Here is a 12,454-nt window from a genome sequence, read left to right as displayed (position 1 = left end):
CGCTGCTGGAGCGGGGAACAGATCTGCCTGTGCAGCCAGGGGGGACTGCTGATCTGCCCTCCACAACAGGGGTGTTTCCTCATTGTCTCAAATTTAATTACATCCTCATACCGGAGGTGCAATGCTGGAGATGTTTGCCACTGATTTTATTTGACAAATGACTCTGCTGTTTGGCGTCTTCCTTATTTGCAGCTACAGCAAGATGACCACATTGGCCCATCCCACAGACATAGCAAAGCGGCTGGTGGGACAAGTCCTGCAGCACCACGCGGTCAAAACAACATCGGCCTGCTGGGACATAGGGGACCTTTGTTAAGCTCGAATTAACAGTGCAGAAAAATTTAAGAGCAGCAGACTATGGCTATGGGTAGGGTTGCAGATGCCATGAACTGTCTGACCCCCACAATTGCAAAGGTTAGAAACCCTAATGGCAAAGCAGCAGCCCTGTCCCAGGCTGAGTAAAGCTGCTCCCAGTGGCAGCACTGGAAAGTAGTGCACAGCATGCAACGGGAATACCCAGTACACAAGAAGAATGCTCAGTACACAAGAGGAAAACCCAGCACACAAGAGGGAGACCCTGGGAGAGCCCTGGCCCCTGGCTGGGCTCTGGCTGCTCCTGCTGCCCGGGATAGCTGGCGGCAGTGGCTGCGGAGCCGTCCCCGGTGGCCTGGCTGCAGTGGGTGGGTTCCCATGAAGCCGCCCCCCAGTTTGGCCACCCACCACCACTCCCCTGTGCCGGGCACCACCACAAGCTCCATCCCTCCAGACCAAGCCGTGCTCCGCGGCGGGATGCTCTGCACGGAGCTCACTGGAGAGCAAACAAAGAGCTCACCTGGCAAAAGTCGCTCTGGGTTTTTTTAATTGAAATATCCACGGAGCTGAACTGGTGGTGTTTGCACTGACTGCAGAATTAGCAGGGCGCTAGACTGTAACAATATAAAATATATATTGTTAAAAGCCACTTAAGACTTTCTCTGGAAGGGTTTGATGAACCTTTGAACAAGAGCCCAGGGGACAGCCCTTTATTACCACTGTGACCAGGTCAATTACTCAAGAACTGAGCAAATTATTTATGAGGTGGTCGGCCTATTAAAACATTAACACATCCATCACTTAGCTGCTGATCTGGCTCCTGTCTTTATTGCACTGGTGCTGGGCTTGGGAATTTACTGGCATTTTGTTTGGTTCAGAGCTACATTTACAAGAAAAAAAAAAACAAACCCACAGCTCTTACTTTCACAGAGCCCGAGTTACAGAGGGACCCTCTGGCTCCTCCAAACTCATGTGAATTATTTTTCATTTTGCTTTTTGTCTTTGTTCCTATTGCCTTGTTGCATGGCCTAAACAAAGGCAGAAATTGCAGGTCTTTAATTTGCAGAGATACTTCAGAGCGTCAAAAATCAAATTTAGCTATTACCATCAGAATCTCTATCTGCCCTTTAAGTGTAAGTGCTTGCAGTGGGAATGTATGATGAACTAGCTGAGCCGCTCCTTTGAAAGTGATAAAGCATCAAATCTTGAGAATAAATGGGCTGTTACAGCTGTGGGCACCCTGTGGTTGCAATACAGCAAGGAGAGGCAGATAGTGCTTCGCAGGAAGAGGGGGCATTTATTTCTGTCTGTCAAGACACAGGAAAGATGGAGAACATACAAGGGATAGGAATTAGTGTCTTAATCTACTGCGTTTACACTCTTCCCTTTTTAAAATGCCTTTTGGCTAGTCATTTTCCTGCATCTGATATTTTATTATCACGTCTTTTATGACATTTCCAGATACTTATTAAATCAAGATGGAGAGCTCTGCTTTGTGTGCTGGCTGTTTGATGGGGAACCCAGAGACTACGCAGAGCGGAGGGGGATGCCTGGAGATGAGGGTCTGGATCTGGCCAACCCCTCAGCTGGCAGGGAGCTGGGGGGGGGAGCGGGTGCCCCAGCCCCGTGCCTGGGGCTGCTGCGGGGCTGAGCTGCTCACCTGGAGCCACGGCCAGCGACCCACGCGCAGTCCTCGTCCTCCACCCCACGCCGACGCTTCATGGGAGCCAGCCCTCCAGCCCAGGGGCTCCTTCAAGGAGCAGCCAAGCTGGCCACGGGACGCAGGAATGAAGCAAGAGCCTGTCGGAGGGCTCCGGCAGTCATCTGGCTGGGGGTCGGCAGCCTCCTGCGGTATGGAAAGGGCAGGCACAGCAGGACACACTGCCACGGAGCTCTGCCCTCCTGCTCGGCTCAGCACCGCACCACAACCAGCTTCGGAGGATGCACGTCCAGGACGTGGGCAGCGGAGAGGGAGCAGAGGGGAGCCAAGGGCGGTCGGAGGACGGGGAACCGGGTGCGAGGAACAGCCACGGGAACTGGGCTCATTTGGTTGAGAGGAGCAGGAGGAGAAATAAAACCATAGCCCAAGAAGTGCCAGGCAGACCCTTAGCGGTGAAAGCGCCCTGCTCCTGCCTGCTGCCTGTCTCCCCAGCAGCACAGCCTGCTCCTCTCACCACAGCTCCTCCTGCAGCTGGGGTCCTCCTTCCTCCAGCTTGGGGTCCCATCCATCCCTGTCCCGCGCGGGGGGGCAAAGGCCATATGAACCATCCCCAGAACCGGCTGCTATCCCAAGGACTCCTCAACCCTCTGCAATGGACAAGGTGCTGCCGCAAAGAAGGGAGGAAAAAGCTGCTCTTTGTGTCTCCTGTTGATAGGATGGGAATTAGCAGCCGTGGATCTCCGTGATAAAATTCAGCTTAGCTGAAGGGGCTGTGCCAAGCCCAGGACCTCCATTGTGGCACATCTTCCCAAGGCATGAGCAGTGGCGAGGCTGCCGACCCCATGGACTCCTTCCCCACCATCAGCACCCAAAAGCACGCGGGCTGCAGCAGGATGCACATCGCAGGGACACCTCCCGCTCACCCGGACCCTGATCCCCCCCCTGCCAGCCTCCCAGGGGGGCTGCATGCAGCAAACTCTCCATTTGCTGGCAGCCTTCTTAATTACCGACCATTTGTTAACAGCCTTTGATTAATTTGTTCTTAATTCCTCATGGTGAAGGGCTGCTCTCCAGTGGTTCCTGTCGCTCTCAGCTCCGGGCAGTGCCCGGCTCCCTGGTCAGCATCGCCTGGGTTTTGCAAAGGCTGGGAAACTCTGGGGCCTGGACAGGTCCTGGGTCTCTTAGCAGAGTTCTGGCTTCCTGCAGGGTTTCAGTTCTCGTGTTTGAATGTTTAATGTTGGCGGCATCCGCGGTTATGAAGCAAACTCAGAAGCAGAGCCAGCTGCAGGACTCGCACTGCACCAGGTCTGTGTGGACGGAGCGCCTGGGCGAACCGGAGTGTGATGGTCAGGAAGGTCCTGGGGAAAAGTCCCTGGTGCTGGCACCCAGGAGGGTGGCTGTGTCCCCTCTTTGCATCAGGTATCTCTGCTGATCTGCGGCTCCCCGAGCTCCTTAGGAGAGTGATCTGCATGTGAACCGCTCTGGAAGGCAGCGATAAAGCCTGAAAGAAAAGCACCCGGGGCAGCCCGGGGAGCCCATCCTCCCTGGGGAGCTGGGCACAGACGGGAGTGGAGCACAGAGAGCAAGAGCTGGCCCCCCGACAGCCCCAGAGCTGGGAGCTAGGAGATGGGGGTGAGGAGGAGGAGAGAGGAGGAAGCCTCCCTGCATGGGGGGGCTGGGGAGGACCCACCACCCCGCAGCTCTGGGTGCTGGGCCAGCACGTGTCTGACTGCAGTTTGGGGTATTGCTGCAGCAGAATTTGGCCGCCCCACTTGCCGGCCAGCACAACTGGTGCACAGCTGGAGGTTCGCACCCAGGAGTGGCCTCGCCCCCCAGGACGCCCAGCCGAGAGGCAACGCCGGTGTCCCGGCACTCACCAGGAGCCATGCCTGCAGCTACAGGCGCGGTGGGACCGGCAGCGAGACCGCACAGGACACCCGCTGCATGAGCACACCCGGGCGTGGGTGTGCAACACGGGGGGCTGGGCGCTTCGCACAGCACGTGCGGGACGCCGAGCTGGCGCTGGGGCTTCCGCCACGTCCTCTCGGTCGCGCCGTGTGAGGGACCCCAGGAACCAGCTCCTGCTCTCCGGGCACGGGTGAGCGCGAGGCGCCGGCGGGGAGACGCGCAGGCTGCGACCTGAGCACGGCGTCTGCAGCCGGCACAGGGCTCCCCGCGGCACGGCTCGCTGCTGCCCGAGCAGGAGCACATGGGACCCCGGCACCCAAAAAAGCCCTTGTAAATTAAAAACCACCTGAACGCGACTTCACACGTCCTCTCTGTTTGCGGGGCTGGTGGCAGCAGCCTCGTGGTCCTCGCAGCAAGCGCAACCTGGGCTGTTTCCCTGAAAACATCGGTCTCAGCAGCCTGTTGCACCCCCCGAGCCGGCAGACAGACTACCCCGGCCGTGCCGCACACGCCTGTGCTGGGGCCTGTACGGCTGACGGGGATCAATTTTCCTCATTACTTATCTCCTTCATACCACAGGGGAACGTTCACATGAGCAGGTTTTGATGGGAGCAGAATTGCTTGCCATGAAACTATTACGGAGCCAATTAAACTGAATAAAAATACAGGGTACGAGCAAACCGCTACGGGGAGAGCTGGAGAAATGAGCCGGGGGACGGCACGGCGCGGCAGGGCCCGGGTCGCTTGTTTGTTTGTTTAAGTGCTTGTTCACGGGGACAGCTGGCTGCAAGTCAAAAAAAATCTGTATGAGCAGCAGAGAAAAATTATTCTCAAGCAGTGACGCCGCGGAAGCCGCTTCCCTCCGCTTGAATTAAAAAAGAGTTAGACTTGGGAGTGCCAGCAAATGTGAGAAAGGGGCAGGGCGGACATTTGTGCCAATTAAAAGCTTGCATAGCTCGTTCCCCCAGACGGCAAATCCCGACTACAAACATGAGCCCATATTTACCGAAGCTGCTGCCGCCGCCTCGCATTCCAGGCGAGCACAAGGGAGCCGGCGCGGGATGCCGGGTGATTGGCAGCCGCATTCAGCAACACACAGAAATCCCTTTTTTTGTTGTTTCTGCAAGCATCTTTAAAGATATCGCTGAAACATATGGCTTCCTTCAGCGGCACAAAGGGGCTAATGATTGCCCGGGAATGCCCTGAGTATTAAATATGGGATCACTACAGTTACAATGCCACACCAGAACGGCAATTCATATTTGGTGTCAGCTCAAAAGAGCTTTTGTGGATAATTAGTTCAAGGACAAAAAAAAATTGTTACCGACGCTTAAAACTGCGGCGGCTGCTGCGGCGCGGTCCGATCGGCGAGCCGGGCTCGGCCCATTGTCTGCCCTGCACCGCGGGCTGTGCCTGAGCCATTTTACTTTTCTCTCCCGTTTCTCTGCTGACAATGCGCGGGGAACAAAGGCTCGCGCCTGAACAGGGGCAGTAATTCATCCGCGCCCTTCAGCGCCTGCATGCAGCTGCCCTCTTCCCAGCACGGCTGCCAGCCGTACCAGACACCGATTCACCCGGCCCTCCTTTCCCATCGTCTCCAGGGAGATGGCGATGGACCTGCATCCTAATGATGGGCGGCCGGCATCGCCCGCGCCTGCCGACCGGCACCCGGCTCCCTCCGGCCCCTTCCAGGCTGGGGCTGCTCAGCGCCGGCACTGGTGCTCCCAGCGTTACGGATTCAGCCCCAGCTCCCGCACGGCGGCTCACGGGGGAGAGCGAGCGGCCGCACCCCTGGCAGGGACATCGCCGGGGAGCGCCGAGGCACCGGCCGAGCGCCGAAATAAAACCCGTGTTGTCCGAGAGCCGCCACTTCGGGACTGGCAGCCCAGCATCGGCGGCGGGCACGGATCACCGGCACGGCGAGCACCCGGCACCAACCGCCCCTCGGACGCGGAAGGAAAGGGAAGCAGGCCCCCCAAACCCACCCCACTCGGGACACGTCATTTTTTAAATCCTAGCATGGAGGCGGTGAAAGCCGGCGGCCGCTGGGCGCCCTGACCCCTGCCCGCGAGGAGCCCTTTGTGGAGCATCGCGATGTCCGCGCGGAGGCAGGCGGCGGGACGCGCCGGGTGGGAGGACGGAGACGCCGACACGCGCCAGCGAGCCCACGCGAACCTCAATGCCTGACCCCTGCCCCGAGCCCCCCGCGGAGGGCAGAGCCGCCGTCCGTCGGGGCCGGCGAGCGGTTCCCGTGGAGCGGCGGCGGCGCGAGGCTGCACGCGGCGGAGCGCCCGCCCGTGCCCTGCATGCTAATGAGCGGCGCCGGCAGAGCCGCGCCAATTAATTGCTGGAAGTATCTGTTAACTCACCAAATGGGGAGCCGTGGTGCCAAATTGGAGGGCAGGGTTTTCGCGGCGCGGCGGCGGCACGGAGCTCCCTGCGCCCGCCGGTCTCCGGGCGGCAGGTACGGCTCAACTACAACAGGGCAGGTGAAGGCAGGAGACAGACCTGCTTATATTTTTGTATTTAAATTTTTTTTTTTTTTTTTTTTTTTTTTTGCGCTCACGTAGCATTTAGGGTCACATGCTGCCGTGAGCATCGGTCGGCACCATCACGTGCCCGGGGTCAGGGCTCACGTGATGAGCAAACCTGATGAAGTGCCACTACGACCCATTTTGCGTCAACCCTAAAAAACTTAGTTGTAAAAATCTAATTTATAATGGGTTAATGAAATAATTAATTTTTGAAGTAGGCTTCTAACCTTTAGAACCAAATAATTTTGGGGGGAGGAGGCGGGAGAGCGAGAGATGGGAACGAAATGCCAAGATTTCGATGAATATTTAATACACCCTCCACGCTCCTCATAAGCTCCTGCGCCTTGGAGCCGTGCCAGCACCATTTGAATACCATCCTTTGTTAATAACTAAATTGACGCCTCTGTTGCTATTCGGTGTTTGCGGCTCTATCAAGCTGTAATCTGTCACAGCGAATACAGGGGGAAGCATAACTCAATGAGCGCCCACCCATCCCCGCCGCGCTGCCCGGACAAAGCCCAGGGCTGGTCCCACAGCCCGGCGGCACGCAGGGCGCTCCCCTGCCCTTCCGCCCATATAGAGGTCCTAATATATATACATATACGTGTATATATAAAAATACCTATATATGTATATATGTGTATTTTTTTTTGCAGCCAGAATTAGCGGCAGGAAGCTTCGGAAGGCTTGTTCCTGCCATATTAAGTGCAGGATTTTGCTTTATTTGAAATTTTCGTAATTTCAAGCAGAAAGTAATAGGGCACGTACATTTCTGCGACTCCACAAATAAACATCTCTTCCCCCCACTGCCAGACACGACCTTCCCCTTCACACCTGCAGGACCCGAGGGGGCTGCTCACGCTACCAGCAAGGACAGCAACAGTCGCGATATCCCCAGCACGGAGAGGTAGGACGCAGGAACCGCGACTACCCCAGGGGCCAGACCCGACAACGGGGATGTGATATTTGGTAAAAGGACCGGGTCACACACCAGCTACACCCCTGCTGGGCATCAACAGGCTGAAATTAAAAATCTAGTTCTGTGTGCACAAACACATACAAATCAGATATATAAATAAGAATTTTTTTCCCTATGAAAATCAACCAGTACAGCAAATATGGAAATCTTGGCTCTGCTGAGAGCATCTGGGTATGGCCCCGTTCCTGCGGCAGGGTTGGGTCTGTGTGCTGATGGGGACACCGTGGCTGCCATGGGGCGCCGGGTCCCTGGTAGCTCTCCTTACTTTGCAATTAGTTTAACTAATTGGGCAACAGCTCCAGCGTAATTCTCTTGATTCCCCTAAACCATTAATTATTCTGTATTCAGGACAAACACGCTCTGCAGTTTGCTGCGTGCAGCGTGCCGGCAGCTTCATTGGCATTCCCAGCACACAGCAGCCGCTGGAAACGGGTGTCTGCGGCTGTGCCGGGCTCTAACGAACCGCGGCGAGGGAACACTCGATTGGCCATACGCCGGAGGAAAGGGGGGAAAAAAAAAAAAGGAGAGAAAAACAAACCCAATTTTCATTTCGTATTAAATCAGCTGCATGCGTGGCAGGGAAGCGGTGGCTCCAGCGCAGGGGTGCCGGGTGGCTGCAGCTCCCGCTCCCAGCGCCGGCGCGCTGCTGGCACGGCTTGTGGGCAGAGCACTGGCGGCCGTGCCAGCACCTCGCCGCGCACGAGGGGGCCAGTGTCTCATTTCCATCGGTGGGGCGTGCTCAGTTCTGTTGGTTAATTCGGCGTGTGCCGCTGCCGTAACAGGGGCTCGCTGCGGTTCCCTGAGCACCATGAGGGCTCTGGGCTGGTGCGAGAGGAGGCGGCTCAGCTGGTGGGGAGGGGGATCAACGCCAGCACCATCCCGCTCTGGGGAGCCAAAAGGAGTGGAAAAACACTGGGATCAGGCAACTTGCAGCTCTCGGTGCCCGCTGGCCGGCTCTGCGGTGCCAGCCTGGCCGAGTGCTGCGGTGCACAGCCCGGTCCTGGGGGTGGGGGGTCGCACCCGCCGTCCCACACACTGGGTCACCTCTGTCCCCCCCAAACGTGGACACGCACCCACCGAAGCACACAGGGGTGCAGCTCTCCTGCATACGCTGTTGCAGCGACAGGGTCCCACCTGTACGGGGACAGGTACAACCGTCAGCCCCAGGACCCCATGGCAGTGCAAGAGGACGATGTCACCCATCGTCCGATGGCGGGTCCCTCCCCAGCACACCTTTGTCATTGAAAGGGTGACACGTGGCCGTAGCTCCCACCCGAGAGCGGCTCATTCCCGCGCACTCCTGCTCAGGATCGGGCTGCTCACGTCCCCATGTCCTCTTTCCCCCGTTGGCTCCCACCAGCCAACGCACAGAGAAAACTCAGCTGAGGAAGGACACAGCTGGTCTCACGGCCATCCCGCTGGAATGGCTTCAGGGTGGGAAGAAGGCGCAGCCCTTCCCTCTCTCCCTCCGGTGCACCATGAAACCCCCTGCACCCAGCTGTGATCATGGCACAAGTGCAGCAAAGCGCTTCTCCGATCGTCCCCAAAACACCAAGCTGTCCCTCATGCTGCCATGCGCTGAGATCACTGTGAGTTATCTCCTTGACGCTCGAAGGCCCAGGAGAGCAGGATTTAACAACTCTGGTGCTGTCGGCATGGGGGTGAGTCAGTTCGGGGGGAGCTAGACCCCATGGAACAGGGTCCCTAGGGCGCTGCTCACAGCCTCCCTCCATGCACGGGCTGCAGATGGAGTGGGAGCTCCCGCGCCGGTGCAGGTTTGCAGCCTCCCTCCCCGTGCTGCTGCTGGGATGCCCAGGACATGGTGGACGCAACTGACAACAAACCTGTGCAGCCCACAATTTTGTGCGGGCCCAAGCCCCGGGCAGCCACGCCAGCCCTCAGCCTCTGCCCCATACCCGGCTGCTTTGCCGATGTCCTGCGCCGCACCCCAGCCTCTTGCTGGAGACCCACCGCATCGCCGGGCCACCCGCGCCTGCTGGGCCCCCCGTTCTGCCTGCAGCTAAAATGCAGGGTGGGCAGCGGAGAGGGCAGGGACCACCCTCCCCGAGGAACAGCGATGCCTTCCCACGCCTGCCCGCACGCTGCGGGCAGGTCACTGGCAGCGCCGCTCCCGAAGGGCGAAGGTGGTCCAGGGCAGGGACGATGCTGGGATGCGGCGGGCAGCAGAGCAGGGCACGGCGGGCAGCCGGTGGTGGGGACACGGCAGGGACGGTGTGGACGTCTCACCTACCTGCTCTGTTGGCAGAAGGGGAAGGAGCGGAGCGCGGCCTCTCCTTCGCGGTGAGAGGGGACCCCGCGTGCTCGGCCGGCGCTGCCCCCGCACGAAGCAAGCCGGGCGGCCGCCGGGTACCCGCTCATTCGTGGAGGCGAAAGGGAGCGGCCGGCTGGAGACCCGGCATTTTCAGGAGCTTTTCTTCCCTCTCGGCAGAGGCGAAGGAGCGCCCCGGCTTCATCTGTCACTCCGGCACTGCTGCACTGAGCCGTAGGCGCCGTGTTATGTCCTTGAGACACAGACCGATGCCATCTGGGCAAAATGCCACGAGATCCCTGGAGACCGAGGAGTATCGCGCTGCATCCGAGAGCCGCGCAGAGCGCCGAGCACGCCGCTGCGATCAACAAATATTAACTGCTTTGTGGCTGGGGCGAAGCGCGGGAGCAGGGGGTGCGTGGGGGGACGGCTGGGCAGGTAGTGGAGGGGGCTGGCACGCTGTTAACCCTGTGCCGGGTGTCCCTCTGGCAAGGGCAGCTCCCATGTGTGGGCTGGGGGGCAGCGGGCAGGTCTTGGTGGGGCCGGCAGGACACGGAGTGCCGAGGCACCTCAAGGCTACGTGATGCAGATGCTCGGAGGGTTCCATCGCCACCTCTGTGCCAGCGGCACTCATGGATGCTGTGCCCAGCAGGGTTTCCCAGTAATCCTACGAGGCCGTCCGGGCACACAGAGCTGCCTGAGCATCCCCTCCCCACAGCTGCCCCACAGGCGGTGGCCACGGGACCACCACAGAGGGAAAGTCATCCAAGTGATATGTGCACCGGTCACGGTGTCACAGCACAATCAAACACCCTGACCTGCCCAGCAGGAGCAAAGAGGCACCCAGAGGGGTTGTCGCCACCAGTGGGGGTGTCCCCAAGCCTCAGGCAGCAGCCGAAGGGCAGGTACCCACCCCCTGCTCCTCCCTGCCTTCGCATGGCAGGTGTTCTGCACGTGGTGCCAGGCGAGCTGCTGCCACAGAGCACCACGGGCACAGCCATAAACAAGCAGCTCCGGCGCACAGGTCCCCATCAGCATCCCAGCCATGGAGAGATTAAAAGAAAAGCAAAGGAAGCACCAAAACCAAAGGACGAGCAAAGCCATTCAGCACAGAGGGATCACCGGTGCTTTTCCTGGGGGAAGGGGCACTGCCAACAGCTCTGCCAGCATCCCTGGCCCTGGCTGTGCCCTGCACCAGGACAGGGCAGGCGGCAGCCGGAGCCGGGGAGGTGTGTGCTGCACGAGGCAGGGCAGGTTTGCACGGACGCCCCGCTCCCTTTCTCCCACGAGACACCCAGAAAGAGCAAGCTTCCCTAATTTAGGAAGTGTAGATCCCTCCAGGTTCCGGCTCCAGACCAGCCACCGGTGTGAGGTCGGCAGCTGTGCAGCCATGTGTTGAGAACTGTTCCTTACAGAGATCTCTACTTTTTGTTGCTTGGCACTGAAACTTCAGTAGGAGTTTTTTACAGTTGTTGCCTCTTCCCCACTCTCTGGGGAGGAGAAGCTCCGGAGAAAAGCCCGCTCCCGCTGCCTGCACTGATGAACAGACTCAAATCCCCATCAGCACACACAGCCGCGGTGAGAGCCGGGACCAGTACAAACTGCGGGCTCATCTCACACCCCCTCCTGCGCAACGGGGCAAACCCAGAGCAGAGCCCAGTAACAATGCCTCACAGCAAATGGCACCGTCAGCCTCTCCTGGGCCAACCCATGGTTACCGTTTGCATCTACCAGGGAACTGCAGCCCACTAAGGGAGGAGACCAGAGGAGAAAAGGCCGGACCCGCTCAGCTGCCGAAGCGCCTTACACTGCCCTAACATGCTCAGCATCCCCGCAGTGCCTGTTCTCTGCCCGCAGCCCGTGGCCACGGGTGCAGCAGGAGCCCAGCAGCACCCGCTCGCTCCGTGGGGTCACCCGGCACAACACTGTGAGGGAGACTGGTACAGCATGAGGCAAATGACATCCGTATTTCAAAAAGGAGAAAATTCAACATTTGGGGGGGGGGGGGGAAGTAATGCAAGATAAGTAATAGTCCTGGCAACCCTAAGGATACTTCAGGCTCCAGAAAAGCTGTTGCTCAGAGCAGGCTGGTTTAACATCTGCAACACTGAGTTATCGCTGAGGCAGACCCAGGCTGTCCTTTTAACATATTCATGCATTTTTATGGTGTCATTCATATCAGTTTCTCTTTTTGTTTATGAATTTGGACCCTCCCTGGAAGAAGATGATGTCCTCTGCACAGAGTCTTCCTGGAGCCACAGGTCCAGCTGCCTTCACCCAGGGACCAAAGCGACACGAGGGTCTGGCACGGGGGTGCCCGCAGGAGCCATCTCGGCCCCTGTGACACCTTAGCCAGCTGCACCCGAAACCAGAATTGTTCCTTTTCTTCTTCACAACTGACGTCTGCCCCGACTGCCTTCATGCGAGACTGAGATCAATTTTAAAACCAGACTTCAAACAAATTGCAACCAAAGCAGCCCTGTGCCATCCCTCACTGCAGAATTCCTTCCCCCCCTCCCTTAACACCCCACGCACAAGACCTAGAAACTAGTCCAACACCGGGGTGAGTGGGCAGAGGAGCGGGTCGCAGCGCGGCACACACCCGGCTGCCGGAGCTGCCGGCAGGGAGGATGCTGCCCATTGCCTGGTGCAGGGAGAGCCACCCTAGAGCCGCGGGCAGGGACCTTCTTGGGACCCTGGGAAAAGTCCCATCTTCCTGGCCCTGCACAACCTCCGTGCAATGGGGACCGGGGTCTGTCTGGGTGTGAGAAATCTCCGGGGGGAGCCAAGGG

General features: G+C 58.7%; 1 protein-coding gene across 2 annotated transcripts in view; it reads right to left on the bottom strand.

Annotated features, from left to right (window-relative positions):
• TNRC6A (trinucleotide repeat containing adaptor 6A) overlaps nucleotides 1-12,454 on the bottom strand; it is a 104,183-nt gene that overhangs the window by 86,104 nt on the left and 5,625 nt on the right. The window lies entirely within an intron of this gene.

This window comes from Haliaeetus albicilla, chromosome 22 (genome assembly GCF_947461875.1).
Source record: "Haliaeetus albicilla chromosome 22, bHalAlb1.1, whole genome shotgun sequence".
NCBI lineage: Eukaryota > Metazoa > Chordata > Aves > Accipitriformes > Accipitridae > Haliaeetus > Haliaeetus albicilla.
This window is presented reverse-complemented; position numbering and strand designations above follow the sequence as displayed.